General features: G+C 41.1%; 1 protein-coding gene and 1 long non-coding RNA gene across 7 annotated transcripts in view; one reads left to right on the top strand and one right to left on the bottom strand.

Annotated features, from left to right (window-relative positions):
* Nucleotides 1–17,886, top strand: part of LOC103888094 — a 63,376-nt gene extending 45,490 nt beyond the window's left edge. For 2 of the 3 annotated variants that reach the window (XR_001892010.3, XR_001892012.3), the window contains exons 2-3: nucleotides 12,572–12,679; nucleotides 16,282–17,886. This is a non-coding gene — a long non-coding RNA (uncharacterized LOC103888094). Of the gene's footprint in view, nucleotides 1–1,979; nucleotides 3,293–12,571; nucleotides 12,680–16,281 lie in introns of those variants that run through there. The other variant, XR_002515191.2, reaches the window with a different exon arrangement.
* The window catches only part of SHLD1 (shieldin complex subunit 1), a 110,173-nt gene that overhangs the window by 20,033 nt on the left and 72,018 nt on the right, over nucleotides 1–18,122 (bottom strand). The window lies entirely within an intron of this gene.

An 18,122-nucleotide genomic window follows, 5' to 3' on the forward strand; every position in this document is an offset into this window, starting at 1 on the left:
AGGCACACAGGAATTGAATTTCCACCTTCGCGAGGATACCTCTGGTGTGGTCACGGAAATAGTTACTTATTTTTGACAAAATAATATGGTGGACAAGATATTCTGAAAATCTTTCCTGTTACCAAACATGTAAAAAAGCTGGATAAAATATTTTTGAAAAATCTTTTAAAATGAATGACTGAGCTGGTAACAAAGCAAGGAAAGCCCATAGAGACCAAAAGCAAAATGAGAATAGAAGTTCTGAGAGGTCAGCAAACCCTGAGCTGGTGTCTAGACCCAGCACGTCAGCTTCAATGTCCACACAGGTTCAGGACACAGAGCCTAGGGCCATGGCATGGTGGGGGTGCTTAACAAGAAAACACCCCATAAAGCCGAGAGCCCTGAAGTTACGCCCCCAGAGAAAAAGTGAACTAGGAAAAAAAAAAAAAAAACACTTTGTAAAAGGTTATAGTAAAACAAAACAAAAAAAACTTGTCTTGGCCTTGGCTCTGGGTAGCGAGAGAGAAAAAAAGAAATATCTGCCCCAAGATTTAACCTGATAAAAGAAAATAAAAGGAAAAAAAGAAAAAGACAATTTATCATGAGCCAGAACTCACATGTGTTTGTGCTCAAATTGGAACTATTTTTGTGGTCTAAAAACCTCCAAGCCAGGTTATTTATTTTAATATGGTTCCAGACTGACACGCCCTCATATGTCTAGTGAAAGCAAGTGTAAACCTTAGAGGGATGTACTTTCAACCAAACAACAAAAGAAACCCTCCACACAGGGTTCCATTGAACATGAGCTCAAAATGCATAGGAGAAAAAAAAATCTACCGTTACTGAGTGGGAGTAAGCAAACAAGACCCATAGAGGCTTCAGATATCGGCGTTAACGCAATCAGGATATAAGGCAAATATGCTTAATATGTTAAGGAAATAAAATAGGAAGTTGAAAGTTTGAGTAAGGAACAAGAGACTACAAGAAATGAACAGGTAAATGAGAAAAACAAACAAAAAGCACAATGGAAAAATGTTAAATTACAGGAAAAGAAAAATTACAGTAATAGGCATTTATACCTCAGCAAACAGGTAAAACAGGACTAGAGTCCAGTGGAAAGATAATTAGAAAATGAAATCAGAGTTGAAGATATTACTTATAATTTAGCATAGAGAGAGAGATGGAGAAAAAAAATAAGAGATATGGAAGTCAAAGTGAGATGGTCCAACATGCATGCAATTGGAATTTCAGAAAGAGCTAACAGAGAGAACGAAGGAAAGACAATGCACAATGAGACAATGAGTTAATGGGTGGAATTTCTCCGAACTGATAAAGCACAAACCCTCAAATTTATTAATCACAATGTTCTGTAAGCAAGAAGGCAATGAAACAAGACCTTCAAATTTCCAAGAAAATAATTACCAACTTGGGGACATGCAGTGCAGGCAATGGTGAGGGAGTTAAGACATCAGTCTGGCCAGATCAACCAAAATAATAAATGTCATAGCCAGATTGCCCTTATATCCAAAGCTCATTTTCTAAAAGTGCTTGAAATAGACAATATTCATAGCACTTAGGCTGATGTACAGTAATTTTATCTGAAGGTAGAGGAAGGAGCTACATAAACTTTCAAGGTTTTCTATTCCTTTGGTGACACGTCTGTTTAATTCACCAAGGTAGTCCAGCTGTCCTTGAAACAGTATTCCAATGCTAGACTTTGATCTCAAATCAAATGTGATCATCTTAAAAGTACAGTTCACCTCGGTCGGGCATGGTGGCTCACGCCTGTAATCCCAGAACTTTGGGAGGCCGAGGCGGGCGGATCACGAGGTCAGGAAATCGAGACCATCCTGGCTAACACAGTGAAACCCCGTCTCTACTAAAAATACAAAAAATAAGCTGGGCGTGGTGGCAGGCGCCTGTGGTCCCAGCACTCAGGAGGCTGAGGCAGGAGAATGGCATGAACCCAGGAGGTGGAGCTTGCAGTGAGCCGAGATGGTGCCACTGCACTCCAGCCTGGGCTACAGAGCAAGACTCCATCTCAAAAAACAAAAAAAGTACAGTTCATTTCCATTCTACATTTTGTTTCTGAAAGTTTCATTCCATAATAAGCTAATTGTGCAAAGTCATTCAACTTCAAAGTTGTTCTAGGTTGGTTTTATAAAAATTGTAAAGGCTATTAATGTTTTGTAGACAATGTTCTCTTTCTCCAGTCAACTATTTCCATTGCTTTTTAAGTAACTTTATCTTCCTAACTCAGCTCATGCGTGCTGCTCTAATAGCCTCTGCACTGCAATACTGAGTGTTCTGCCACTGGCCCACAAACGAAGATGTCTATCTCTTTTGGAAAAAAGGGAAAATAATTATTTCTACTCTTTCATGATATTCACTCTTTGAAGAGATCATGAGGAAGAAGCTGTTTAAGCTTAAAGCAGTTAAATGTTCTTTTAGTCAATAAATTATGCCAATCATAAGATAAACAGAGGCAGAAATTATGAGTCATGGAGTTATTACTGATAACATTTACTGCCTTATTAACATTTTAGAATTTTCTGTTATCTAAGGTTCTCCTTAAATTTCATTTCACATATAAATGCATAAACCTAAAGAGGAACACAAATTTGAAGGATGCTATGAAGAAGAAAAAGAAACAGAAAAATAACCTAATTACACTGGTCTTTCTGGATGACTAAATTTTTTTGACGTCTAAGTGGCAAAACCTCAAATGTATTTGAAACTTTAGCTCCTAATGGGGCCCCCAAAACACCCATGCACACAATAAATCTTTCACGCAAATTTCTGTTTTTCTATATCTTGATCTAGGTAGCAGTTATGTGGGTATACACTCACATATGTGAAAATTCACCAAACTGTAACACATAAGATTTATGTACTTTACGTAAATTGTATTCCAATTAAAAATATATGTATGCACATGCACGTGCACACACACACACACACATTCCCTGTTTTCAATAAGTTATGGATGTGGCATAGAAATTAAGTTTTTTCAAAAAGATTTCTAGATGGTTCTCAAGTCCAGCTAGGTTGGTAACCACTATCCTAAGGCCACTGAAGCATGCCTTGAATAGACATTCAGTAAATATTTGTTTCAGTTAATGGATAAATGAATGAATGAATGAATGAACAAACTAATAAATATTTTTTATTTATGGTTGTAGGTGTTCCATTGACTGAAGCCAGAACAATCCCTAAGAATATTTAAAAAAAAAAAAAAAAGAATAGCAATCCCGATAATGTTCTAAGCACTTTAAATGCCTTACCTTATTACATCTCACAAAAACCCTATTAGGTAAGTTGATTCTTCTGGGTTTTTAGTTACAAACAACATAAATCACTTTGGCTGCTTCAAGCAAAAAGACATATTAGGAAACATATAGTTGACATCATTGTTAGGAGGCTAAGAAGCGGACTTTAGGCCTAGCTTTTAGGAATTACTCCTCAGGCTGGACGCGGTGGCTCACATCTGTAATCTCAGCACTTTGGGAGGCCTAGGCGGGCGGATTGCCTGAGGTTAGGAGTTTCAGACCACCCTGACCAATATGGTGAAACCGCCATCTCCACTAAAAATACAAAAATTAGCCAGGCATGGTGGCGTGCATCTGTAGTCCCAGCTACTTAAGAGGCTGAGGCAGGAGAATTACTTGAACCTGGGGGGCGGAGGTTGCTGTGAGCTGAGATTGTAGCCTGGGCAACAGAGTGACACTCCGACTCAGAAAAAAAAAAAAAAAAAGAGGAATTACTCCTCAAACCACTCAGCAGAACTGAATGGCCAAAGGCGCTGTTGCCTTGATCACTATTAATAACCTAAAGAATTAGGAAGCTGCTGGTTCAGATATTGCTCCAAACTAACAATCTGGAAGCTTCCCAATAAAAAAGCTGACTGTTAAATCAGGACACTATCACTACAGTGACTAGTTCCAGAACCATGCTGCCTCTGCCACTATCCATACCAGCAAAAAATGAAGGTCCTATGTCCCATCTCTCATTCCCCACAATCTAGGTCTGAATTCAAAGGTTTATGGAAATGCATTTGGTTAACAAACCCTGAACACTAGCTTCAACGGATTCTGGAAATGGAAAATTTCTACTCTCTGTAAGATTAAAAAAAAAAAAAAAAAAAAAAAAGTCATGCTAAAAGGGGATTAGAATAGGTATTGAGTGGACTAATCGATAGATTCACAAATTATGAAACTGAGGCACACAGATTAAGAAACTTGTTCAAAGACATGCAGCTAGCTAGTTAAGTGGCAGAACCAGGATTCAAACTCAAGAAGTATGGCTCCAAAGACTAATAAAGCATGTAAGAAAATAACAATATGGTGAACAGGCAAGCTCATGGGGATGAAGTCTCTAGTCATGCATACTTTTGCTCATAAATAGCAACTTCTAATTTACTGTACTCAATTATCCTGCTATCACCTCTAGGAATTAAAAGTCTCACAGTTTCTCATTTCAAAATGCAAACAGATGTCATTAATTTACTTGAGCATTTTATTCTGGTCTAGAAAGTGTTCTCAAGTATTGTGGGGGTACAGGGGCAACCTGAAAAAGGTTCTTCCACCAAACAGTGACTGGAGACATCCATTCCCAGGCTTCGATAACCACCTCCAACTCCCAGCTCCTCATGTTAGTTCCATGGCACAAATGAAAAGAATACTTAAAAGTATCCTGAAGTTATTTTAGGACATCTTACTGGAACATCTTAATGGAACATCTTACTAATCCTACATCAACAAAGTTTGGGAAGCTATGTTGGATGCAATAGAATGACAGTTATTTAGCCTCTGCTTTGGAAAGCTGACCATTCTGTAAGCTTTTATAGTCTAGGGAGCTTGAGACTAATGCTTGTAGTGTATTCTGTGTTATCTGAACCTGTACTTCCACACATCTGTGGTATACTTTGGTCTGCTTTTCTCTCTCTCTCTCTTTCTCTCTCTCTCTCTCATCTATCTAATTTATCCATTCATCCATTTCTCCATTTACCCATTCATCTCTCTATGACCTAGATATCAGAATAAAAACACTAAACTGTATCCAAAATAAATATATCAATATGTATAGGCTAAAGCTGGAGAGGAGTGAGAAGGGTCAGTTTCAATCACAGGATAGAAATGTTGAATGTTCCCCACAAAGGAGAATGTGACAGCTATTTTTTAAAAGATTATAATTTTCAGCAGAGATCCTTCTAGGGGCAAAGAAAAGAGAAGATATTTCATTTGACATGACAAGTTATAAAATGCAAATCTGCCAGTTTCAGAAGGGTAAATATTTGCTGAAGATTAAGTCCATGACAAAGGTACGTCATTAAATCTAAAGAAATTAAAAAGCTCAATTTAATATCACATGCATCTACTCCATTTTTAATAAGCATACAACCTCCGCAAGCATGAGCCACAGTCCAATCTATCTCCATGGTGTAGGAGGAAATGATAAATATCTTCAGCATGACTTCCAACAAGGTGAGTCTGAGTTAATTAGTCCAGGAACAAGTTAAAACGGATTTAGTTAAACAAATGAGCCTGACAAGGACGTCGGCCACACGCTGGACAAAATTTAATATTAATCAAATGGACATCAAACTATCAGTGACATGTACACAGAAGCAGGGCTGCTTAAAATTTATCTTATTTATTTATTTATTTATTCATTGAGATGGAGTCTCGCTCTGTTGCCCAGGCTGGAGTGCAGTGGCACCATCTCGGCTCACTGCAAGCTCTGTCTCACTGCAACCTCCAACTCACAGGTTCGAGCAATTCTCCTGCCTCAGCCTCCCAAGTAGCTGGGATTATAGGCCCTCGCCACCACGCCCAGCTAATTTTTGTATTTTTAGTAGAGATGAGGTTTTGCCATGTTGGCCAGGCTGTTCTTGAACTCCTGACCTCAGGTGATCCGCCTGCCTCAGCCTCCCAAAGTGTTGGGATTATAGGCATGAGCCACTGCACCCTGCCAAAATTTATCTTTTAATTCATAACTAATTTTTATTTTTATCTACATAATATATACTCACAGCTTTTAAAAGTCAGATGAGACTAAAAGTCTTACAGTGAAAAAAGAATAGTTTTCTATTCTTCCCATTCTCCTTTCCATTCCCCAGAATCTACCATTCCAACTTACTATTCCTTTTGGCTTTTAAAATCTTTATATGTCTAATTAATATGCTCATATATGATAATGTATCAGCTTTAGACATTATGTGTTGACATCCTATTACAACAGGTAAGAATTTAAGTCTCAGGCACACACATGCACACAAACTCATATACGCACAGATACACAGGTGCTTCCCTTGTCCCATTCTCTAAATATGCTCATATCCAATTTTCATTAGAGCAATATTCAGTGTTTATACTATTATAACGATACAAAGATTGATCACTACTAAATGTACTATGTTTCATTTATTGTACGACGTTATTATTTCTGTGGTAAATAGGTATTTCTTTTCAGCCTTTGCCTGCTTTGTTTTGTAACTACAGCTGATCCTTGAACAACGTGGGTTTGAACTGTGCAGGTCCACTTATATGAGAATTCTTTTCAATAAATATATTGAAAAATGTTTTGGAGATTTGCAACAATTTGAAAAAACTTGCAGACAAACTGCCTAAAAATATCAAAAAAATTAAGAAAAATTAGGTATGTCATGAATGTGTAAAATATTTGTAGATACTACTCTTTATGTTGTTAATCCACTGTCATATTAGCTGTAAGGCCTCTGGTAAACAGTAGGCTATTAGTAGTTAAGGTTTCGGGGAGTCTATACAGCCATAAAAAGGAACGAGATCATGTCCTTTGCAGGGACATGGATAGAACTGGAAGCCATTATCCTCAGCGAACTAACGCAGGAACAGAAAACCAAAAACCGCATGTTCTCACTTACAAGTGGGAGCTGAATGATGAGAACACATGGGCACATGGAGGGGAGCAACACACAGCGGGGCCTGTCGGAGGTAGCGGGTGGGTTGGGGGAGGGAGAACATCAGGAAGAATAGCTAATGGATGCTGGGCTTAATTCCTGGGTGATGGGATGACCTGTGCAGCAAATCACCATGACATACGTTTACCTATGTAACAAACTTGTACATCCTGCACATGTAACCCTGAGCTTACAATAAAAGTTAAAGACAAAAAAAGGTTTTGAGGAGTCAAAAATTATTGCAGGTGGTGGGTGGAGGGGAGGCCAATACTCCTAACCCCTGTGTTGTTCAAGAGTCAACTGTATCCTAATTTTACCCATATCCTCCAATAGCCTCTCAATACAAATTTCTGCATGTCAGCCTGTTGGGATAGTTCCTCAGGACCCCAGCCCTCCTGGTAATGTCCCCCTGAGAATCTTGTCCTATTGCTTCAGTTGGCCTGGCTGCCCTCCAGGCCTGCTCCATAGCCGCTGACTTGGGCCCCACTCGGTTCCACTCCTACATTTCTTGTATGATTTCTAGGATGCTTTCCTCTGCCCCATTGCCCCATTTTCCATTTTTTTGTTTTTTTGTTATTTTTTTATTTTTTAATTTTTTTTTTGCAGATTTCTCCTGCTCCATCCTTGTCTCTGTTTCTTTCAAGTTCTTTACTTATTAGTCTTGGTCTTTATATTTTTTAATAGAGGATTTCCTCAAATAGCTGGTGATTTTTGGCTGTGAGTTCAGATCTAAGGGTGAGGCATTAAAATGCTCATTGGAAGCTCTTGCTATGGGTACGGCTTATGGTCTGGGGAGTTTCATATAGGATAACTGAAGTGTTTTTCCAGAGAGGGATCCTCCCACATCCTGACTGGCCAGTGACAAGTAAGGATGGTGTTTTAGACAGGAAGGTCCAGGAGGAGAAGGTAGCATTGAATCAGAGACATAAATGCAAGGAGGGAGCAGGCAATGTGAATATCTGGGGCAGGCAGGTTCCAGGCAGAGGAAATGGCAAAGGCCATGAGATGGGAACAGCTTTGCAAGGATGAGAGACCACTGTGGCTAGAGCCATGGGAGCAAGGGGAAGTGCAGGAGGGAGGACGTGCACTTCTGGTATATGGAAACAACTTTCACACAGACCTTGTCAGGGACATTAAAAAGCCAAATACTAAAATATTCCATGATATTTTGTAAAAATGAATTGGAATCATTTTTTACAGTATTTGACATCAGACATGGAAAATCACTGCTGATTTGCCTTGGTTTGGTTAATCAGGCAGGCTAACAGTTTTGTGCAATTATCTACTCTGCTCAACACTGAAGATGCTGAAAAATAAAAAATCAGTATCTCATAAACATTTACACTAGAGACTCTCTGAATAAGACGTAAATCCATACACACGTCTCGGTTCAACCAAAGAAAGCAGCTCATGTTGTTGAGAAAAATCAAAAGCTTAAAAAAAAAAAAAAAAAGTTGTCAAGGCAACGAGAAAAAAAAAGACAGAAAATAGTTTCTATCTCAACTACTGTTACATAGAGAAGCTGAATAACTCCTGGCTCTGCTTTGGAAGTTTTATTTAACCTCTGATCATTTTAGTAGATGAGGCATGAATGGAGAATCCAGGGGCCACTTGGTAGCGTGAAGCCACTTAGGAAAATGTGAGTTCTATGGTTTACAGGTGAAGACAGGAGAATGATTTTCTTTCTCTAACAATTTTTCTGCAACTTTTCCTGTATGACACAATTTTGCAGAGAATTTCCATTTATCAGCTAGATACCAAATGGTTATTGAGAGACCAGAAGGTCAAATAACTTGTTGGAGGATTTCCAGATCCTTCTCTTTGAATTTCTGTAATTTCAGAGAGTGACTCAGAGTTGACTTTAAAGGCCATCTGTGCTCCTCCACCAGCCCCCCTGCTGAAAGCCCGGGCACTCACATGCTGCCAAACACATTCTCAACTCTCCGTTTCCCTGTTTTCTTCACCTGGAGGACTCCACTGCTCCCTGGGGACGCTGTGCCCATCTCCTCCCCTAGGAAGCCTTCCCCAGTTCCCCAGGTAGAGCTGGCCAGCCCCCACCCCAGCTCCTGCAGTGCTCAGTAGATGGTACTTGGTAGGTCTTACCTCCCATTGAATATCTGTGTTTGTCTGGTTTCCTATGGCACTGGGACTTCCCAGAGGCAGGGACCCTGTTCTAGCTATGGTCTCCTGGCACAGTGTGATGGTAGGTATTTTTTAGTGATTGAGAATGAATGAATTAGTGTATAGCCCTAGCTTTGAATGGGAAAGAACAATCCCAAATCACCATCAACACAACTAGTGGGAAGAATCTGGAAAGCCAGATAGTACAAAGGGGAGGCAAATGTGTCTGTTCCTGCCTCAACTCCTAGCCAGCAGTGTAGAGCTAGACTTCTCTTATTTCCCAAACTGTGTCTGCAGAATACCACCTATGTCCTCAGAGACGGTTGTGGGGGTTCCATGAAAAAAAGGGATTCCATTTTCTAATAAGCTTGAGAAGGGTGGCCTGCTATCATCTGAATGTGTTCCCCCCATTCATATGTTGAAATCCTAACCGCCAAGGTGATGGTATTAAGAGGTAGGGCCACTGGGAGATGATTAGGTCACGACGGAGGAGCCCTCATGAATGGAACTCATAAAGGAGACCCCAGAAAGCCACTCTGCCCCTTCCACCATGTAAAGGCACAACTAGAAGGTGCCCTCTGTGAACCAGGAAGTGGTCTTCACCAGATGGTGAACCTGTTAGCACCTTGATCTTGGATTTTCCAGCCTCTAGAACTGTAAGAAATAATATTCTATTGCTTATAAGCCACATCGTCTACAGTATTTTGTTATGGAAGCCCAAACAGACTAAGACACAGGGTGAAAAACATGGAACAGATCTTTATCAAAGACCTTTGCACAACAGTATCTAGCCCACAGAACTGTAAGAGGATGGCATGAAGCAATGCAGGCAAAGTGCTACTAAGCTTGAGTAATACTAACTACTGTTTTCATTACCATTACTCTTCTCCAACATCTATACTTCTGAAGATTGTTTTTTCACATTGAGGACAGAGTACTTTTAATTAAAAAAAACAAAAAAAGAATGTTACTTGACTCAGCTCATTCGTCAAATTAGAATGCAACCCAGCTGGATGAGTTTGTAACATTTTTTGCCTATATTATTATACGAATAATCTCTTTCCTAAGTTCCTCAGCATAAAAGTCACACATGCTAATTTCTCTATTGAAAAAATTAACTTGGAAAAGTTATACTGGAAGAGAAGGACTCACAGGATAGGAGAACCCACTCCCGGAGGCAGGAAGCTCTTCCACAAACCTTTCTCCCGGAGGCAGGGAGCTCTGTTTCCTGCTGCGTCCTGACACCCTCCCGGCCTCCAGGAGAAGGCTCGGACAGGAATGGTAGCTCCCAGTCTGCTTTCCCCAAAATTGAGCACTGTTCACTGACAATCAGCAGAACATAAATATCACATTTACAAACTAGGCAGATTATCTGGATCCTAAGGGTCACAAAGCTGAAGGGAATTAAATGTAAATACCACTTGAAGTTTCGTCTCCTCAGTGCCAATGACAGAAGTATTATCTGAGATGAATGGGGTTCCAGGAGAGAGGGTTATAGGACCACTTTAGGTAACTGAATGTAGGCCAAGCGTTACACCAAACGGAAATGACAAAGATGTGAATGTAAATTATGTTTCTTTTCTCTTTTCTAGACAACTATTCTCTCTGTCTCTCTCTATTTCTTCCTGTCTCTGTCTCTCTGCCTCTCCCTCTCTCTGTTTCTCCCTGTCTCTGTCTCTCTCTCTGCCTCTCTCTCTCTCTGTTTCTCCCTGTCTCTGTCTCTCTCTATCTCCCTCTTCCTACAGGCAGCAGGACACTAAGTTAGATGGACTCTGTTCAGGACAGACAGTAATTTATAGCAACATAATTAAGCAGAGGCCTAGAGAGATAATGCAAATGTCACATTGCCCTCAACCAGAGCAAAGCAGAACAAACAAAACAATGTACCCATTAAGGTCTTTTAAAGGTCAGGAGAAACAGTCTGTCGGGGTTGCAGGAGTGATTTTTCTTCTTACCAATGAACAACCTCATCTAAATGAGTATTACTTCAATATTTCGGAAGTCCGAAATAATCTGTACACCAAACCCCTGAGTCATGAGTTTACCTATGTAACAAACCTGCACGTGTACCCCTCAACCTAAAATACAAGTTAAGATATTAAAAAACGAATAAATATTTCAGGAGTCTAAAGCAAAACTGGGGACAAGCTCAGAGGAGTCTAGAGGAAAAAAAAGTCAAAAAGGAGAGAAGCCGAGGAGTCTATTTTAGGACTGTTTCAGGAGTCTATTTTTAGGAGGAAAGAACAAGAGTACTAGCACTGTATGGTGTCTGCACCAGGAGCAGAGGACACGTCAGCCATGCAACACTGGCCAGGCACCGCATGGTTCCAGAAACGTAAGCAACAGCAGAGCCTTGCACAGCTGCTCAGATACCCTCTACCTGGAAAAGCAAATCTGTTATAATCTCAGGAGAGGACTAGGATTAATGGGATTTTTAGGTCTAAAATATGTTGGATACCAGCTTTTTTCCCCATTATTTATTTATTTATTTATTATTTTGATTTCCAACTTCTACGTTCAGGGGTACACATGCAGGGTGAGCAGGTTTGTACGATCCCTGCTTTCATGATGAGACTGAGGATGATTATGTGAGTAAACTGCATGGTTTTACCCCAGAAGAATACTACTTTTCGTGATTTGGAGCATAATGTATATACCAGCCAAACTAATCTTAAAAATTTAAGCAGTAGCTGGGTGTGATGACACATGTCTACAGTCCCAGCTATTCAGGAGACTGAGGCAGGTGGATCACTTGAGCCCAGGAGTTTGAGACCAACCTGGGCGACAGAGCAAGATCCTGTCTCTAAAAATGAAAATTAAATAAATAAAATTTAAGTGGTGAATAAGAGGAGCTGAGTTACAAATTATGGCATACTATTTTTCAGCAACACATGAAAGCCCCGATCTTAATCCAAGTTACACCTTTGTATTTGGAGTAAAGAAAACCAAGGTGGCAACATGTGCAGTTCCACTCTGCACGAAGAGCTTTTAACAATGTGGAGAAGTTTGTTTCCTGGATTCACTTCCATTGTTCTCAAGAAATGAAGAGAGGCCCGGCGCGGAGGCTCGTGCCTGTAATCCCAGCACTTTGGGAAGCCAAGGCGGGCAGATCACTTGAGGCCAGGAGTTTGAGACCAGCCTGGCCAATATGGTGAAACCCTGTCTCTATTGAAAATACAAAAATTTGCCGGGCGTGGTGGTACACGCTTGTAATCCCAACTACTTGGGAGGCTGAGGTGGGAGGATCACTTGAACCAGGTAGGCGGAGGTTGCCAAGATAGCTCCACTGCATTCCAGCCTGGGCAAAAGAGCAAGGCTCCGTCTCCAAGAAAGAAATGAAAAGAAAGGGTGGGGAACAGGGGGCAGAGAGCATGAAAGCACATGTATTATAGGAAAAGCCGAAGAAGAAGAAGAAAAAATAATACAACAAAATAGTAAGACCTTCCCTCTGTAGAAGGATTATGAGTGTTTATCTTTTTCTTCTTTGTGCTTTTTTCACATTTCCTAATCTTCTACAATGAACATGTAAACAAGAAAATTGAGAGAGAGAGATCAAAGGGATTTGAAAAGTCGAATGGAGACAACTCCAGGGAAACAACACAACTACTGTCACTTAAAAGCAAATCTTTGCGGCTGCCTCAGGTAGGGCCTCTGTTCATTTTCCTATTTCTTCAAGGCCACAGTCCATCCCTTGTCCAGTATTTATTAAATGTTTGCCAAATGCTGGACCCTGAATGGAGATGTGAAAGGTGGGCTGTTGGCTTCAACAAACTTGCGGTCAAGGAATATTCAAAAGAAATACAATACCTAGAGCGCTATTAACTGCTAAACTAGGTACTTTTGATGATGGCTGTAAATCAGAGCTTACAGAGAACAGAAGCTAGAAGTGCTATAAAGACGTCACTGAGCCAGGAAACCCAAGTTGACTCCCAAAGGAGGTGGGGAGTTGGATAAATGCTTACGGTTCTTCACAAAAAGACCATGGCTAGGCTGAAGTATCTCAACAGTTTCTTTTGGTAGGTAGTAAAGTTCTGCTTAAAGACAATTAAATAGTGGTGTGACCTTTAACCTTGGATCACTGTCATTTTAAATGGTGCGCACTGCTATGGTGTTCTTTTTCTCATAAGTCAGCACAAAACACCCACCTAGGGGTGAAGCACAGAAGGATGGTGACCAACTCTTCCTTAAATTATCGCAATGCCTTATTTTCGAACTGATTTTTTTTTTTACTTTTTATTAAATTATAACATGCATACATCAAAGTGCCTGATACATAAGGTAGTCTCTAAAAAATTCAATAAATAAAATTTAAGCAGTAATAAGAGGAGCTGAGTTACAAATCACGGTATATACTATTCATGGTATACTAAATCATAAGCTCTATCAATTTTCACAAACTGAGTATACCCAGTATAATCAGCACTGAGATCAAGAAACAGAATAGCACAGAACCCTAGAAGACCTCCTTGTGCCACCTTTCAACTATTACCTTCTAAGAGTTACCACCATTCTAACACCTACATTGCTTTGCCTTTTTTTTTTTTTTTTTTTTTTTTTGAGACGGAGTTTTGCTCTTGTTACCCAGGCTGGAGTGCAGAGGCACGATCTCGGCTCACCGCAACCTCCGCCTCCCGGGTTCAAGCGATTCTCCTGCCTCAGCCTCCCGAGTAGCTGGGATTACAGGCATGCGCCACCATGCCCGGCTAATTTTGTGTTTTTAGTAGAGATGGGGTTGATCATATTGGTCCATGTTGGTCAGGCTGGTCTAGAACTCCCAACCTTAGGTGATCTGCCCGCCTTGGCCTCCCAAAGTGCTGGGATTATAGGCGTGAGCCACCGCGCCTGGCCACATTGCTTTGTCTTCTATATTTTATATAGATGGAATCATGCAGTATGTACTCTTTGCTATCTGGTTTCTTTCACTCAACCTTATATGCATACAGTGGCAGTCTGTTCATTTTCAGTGATGAATAATATTCCATGATGTGAACACACCACCATTTATTTATCTGATGTTGGGTATGTATATAGTTTCTAGTTAGGGCCGTTATAATAAGTGTTGCTGTGACTGTTTCAGTGCATGTCTCTCCATGAACATACGGATGCATCTGAGGTACTTACCTGGGAGTAGAACTGCTGGGTTGCAGGGTATATATATGTTCACCTTTGAAGATATTGCAAGTAGGTATAACGGCTTATCTGAGAACTGAGGGCCCAGTTCTGCTTTTGCCTGCTTTTAGTCCTAATGATGGGGTTCTATACCATATCTGCACCAAATCTGATCTTCTATCACCCAGACGGAAAGACCCCCAAACCATTCTATTGCATCTACCTTAAAAATATTATTTTCACAGATATTGTCGATTTTTTTTTTCCTAAAGAAGAGGCTGTTAACCAGGAAGGGTAGAATAAATTATACTGTAGTTCAAGGCAAATTCTATTATAAAGGACAAGCTCCCTAGCAAAACACAACTTATAATTACATTTAACTTCAAAATAAATCAAATTATTCATACAAACCCAAGCACTCACTGGTAAATTAATGAAAAACATGACAGTATTGAGCTTTTAATTGCTTTTATACAAACCCCCAAACTTAAATTTAGGTTATTAAGGCCGAAAAGAGGCAATTAATTTGCAACAAATGCATCTGTAAAAACCTGTTACGACATGGCTACAGAGTATATCTTCTCCAAGTTTATAAAGACCATCTGCCCAATTTTTTGCAGGTTTTCCTTTAGATAATCCTATTTAGACAGTCCCTCCAAACTAATTGCTTTTTTGCTTTTTGAGGGGAGAGGGAGATTAGTATCTTTTTCCAATATCTCCAGTATATAAGCTTCATAAGAGCTCTGTTATCTCAAATTCTGAGTTTAATTTCCTTTCCAGAACGTATTTGTCAGAATATTAAACCTCAAATAAAAAGATTAGTGAGCAGTAGGTAGGGCTTAAATAAATTAAGGCTTGTAGGCTATGTTGCTACTTTCTGTTTCCAAAAGATAATCTTTTTCATGCTATTAAACATCATTTGTGACCTTTAAAAATAACTCCCTGAACTCATTAATTAATAATAAAATCTGGCTGGGCATGATGGCTCACACCTGTAATCCCAGCACTTTGGGAGGCCAAGGCGGGCAGACAGATTGAGCCCAGGAGTTGAGACCAGCCTGGGCAACATAGTGAGTCCCTGTCTCTACAAAAATAATTCAAAAAATGAGCCAGGCATGGTGGTGCATGCCTGTAGTCCCGGCGACTCGGGAGGCTGAGGTGGGAGAATCACCTGAGCCTGGGGATGTTGAGGCTGCAGTGAGCCAACGTTGCGCCGCTGCACTCCAGTCAGGGTAAAAAAGCGAGACCCTGTCTCAAAATAATAATAATAATGATAATAGAATCTGGCTAGACTATCACATTAGTGAAATGATATAAAATGACATAAAATCATGCCAATTTTCAATTTTAAGACCTGATAATGCCTATTACACATTTTCAAAATTACTAAATCGATTTGAAATGGTACAAACTACAATCAAATATATTTTACTTGGCATCATCAATTTAAGAAACTGCAGATCAGCACAATAAGGAGAGTGAAATGAGAAGCAAAATAATTGCAGAAAAAGAATAATTCCTCCAATATTACTATATTCCCTATGGTGACAGAAGGAAAAGGAAATTTGTTCTTCTTGGTACAAGACCTACTTCCACATAAGTGGAAAGGGTGGCTGCTCTAATGATGGGGGAATGGGGTCCTCAAGAAATGACTCCTCCCAGCAGTAGGAAATTGTTTGAGGGGCATGGAAAGGAACGTCATAGGCCCTTCCATGGTACCTAGAGTCCCCACTCTACAGGCCTCTAAGGTTATGATACGTTATAACGTATTATGACCAACATATTTATTCATTCAACAAACAGCTATGAACGACCTATTATGTACTATACACTGTTCTAAGTTCTGGAGACTCTGTGACGACTAACACAGATATGGCCCCTGCCCTTATGGAGTTAAAGATCTAGAAGAGGAGGTAGAACCCAGGATAAATAATTATAGAGATAAATTCTAGTAAGTGACACAAAGGGTGTCCCCAGAGGAGACAACAGTGACTAAATCTAGATGTATGTTGGGGGGAGGCATGTCAGGGAGTGACTTGGTTACACCACCTTTAACCAAGTAAATGATATTCATCGTATCCTTGCATCAGTCATTTCAATGCAACTAATTTTTTCAGCACTTGTTTTTATTTCAGCTACTTGGAGGTACCACAAAGGAATGCAGAGATGACCATGGTGTAGTTTCTGCCCACAAAGAGTGAATGGTCTGGTCTATAGAGGAAGCAGTCCACAAATAACCGGCAAGACCACGGCATGAAGTGCGCCCTAGTGAAGTATGCACTGTAATGAAGTATGTGTCAAATCAGCCGTAAGGGAAGCTAACTGGAGGCAAGGAAAATCTGCAGAGAGCAAGGGGTTTCGGGCTGGATCCTAGGACTCTGTAGCATTTCTCCAGGCCTAGGAGGGAAGGGCACTCCTGGGAAAGGGAAGAGGCGTGAAAAGTCGAAAAGAAGTGCAAAGGTCATTGTGTATTTGGTGAGCAGGCTGCAGACTGGCAGAATGGCAGGGGAGGAGGGTGTGGGGACAGAGATGGGGGGCCTGCGGGTGAAGGCAGGTGGGCCAGACTGCAGGCGGCCATGACTCCAGGCTGAGTGGCGGCTGCAGACCAGGGGTGCCATAGGGAACTGTGCAGCGCTCTTCCACTTGACCTCCGCTCTACATCCGCTCTCCCGGTCTCCACCCTGCTCTGCCCTTGGGAGGCGGACTACGTGGACTACGCTGATGGCTGCCCTTTCCCTCTGGCTTCAGGTTGGGAGCCAAGAGGAAGCCTGGCAGGAGGTGGAAGGAGGGAGGAAGGCAAGGTTGGACTATTTACGTCCCTGGCTCCCTTCCTGGGCTGGCGGCATCCCTCCAGCAGGCCCACAGTTCCCGTCAGGCAGCCCCTCCACACAGCTGCTGCCAGCACACACTCTCATGGTGGCGGGCTCCAGGCTCTGTGCTTTCCCTGTGGGTGCCCACACCCGCTCACGCCTTCGTACAGAAGCTCTTCATTAAGCTGTCTTCGCTTTACCTGGTTGGACTGTTCTATCTCTTCTCTACCAGGACTTGAGCTGATACAGTCAGGCAGCAAGTAAATGGGGTGGGAGTGGGGACTACTGAAGGCATTAGGGGCAAATGCAGAGAGGGAGGGTGTGGGAGAAGGAGGGGACTGGGGGATGGTAGGTGGTGATGTGGTGAAGCCGGGGATATGAGGGAGGGGCGATGACGGACTAGACACAGACCACAGCACTTATGTGAAACCTACGTGTGTCAGGCACTCTTCCCCAGGCTTTCACAGAACTCATTTAACCCATACAGATTCTGTATGAGACATCCTATTTAACAGATGAGAAAACTGAGGCACAGAGAGGCCAAGTGACTTGGTCAACATCCCAAACTAGTAAGTGATGAAGCTCAGATTGAAACCGAGGCGAGTCCGGTACCAGAGTCATATTCTCAACTACTGCACTGAACTGACTACTCTGATTGAGGTCAAGAAGGAGGAGGACTTCAGAGCTGGGGATGTTGGGGGCGACAAGGGACTGTGATGGCAACTCCCAGGAAAGCCATCTGTGTGGACCGTCAAAAGAAAGCCACCTGGAGAAGATCTTGCTATCCTATACAAACTGCCCCAAGGACAATGCATAATCTTTTTCTTTTTTTTGACAGTGCGTAATTTTGTACAGGTATCAGAAGGCAGTAATCCTCAACAATTTGGATCCTTGTGTTCAAATACATTACAATTAGCTCTGCTATAATAACTATGTTCCTAAGAACCTCACATTTATTTAACAAATCATATAAATAGCTATTTCAATATGGGAAAAGGAGGGCTGTGGTTACAGAGTTGATAAAACTAGATAATTTTTTCCTACAGGAGCTTCAACAACAAACAACTTAATTATATTTGTTACCATCTGCAAATAATAAACGGCTTGATCAGACCAACAAAAGAGAACTAAAAGCAAAACCTGAACAGCACAGAAAATCAACCTGC

The sequence above is a fragment of the Papio anubis genome, chromosome 16 (genome assembly GCF_008728515.1).
Source record: "Papio anubis isolate 15944 chromosome 16, Panubis1.0, whole genome shotgun sequence".
In the NCBI taxonomy this organism is placed as follows: domain Eukaryota; kingdom Metazoa; phylum Chordata; class Mammalia; order Primates; family Cercopithecidae; genus Papio; species Papio anubis.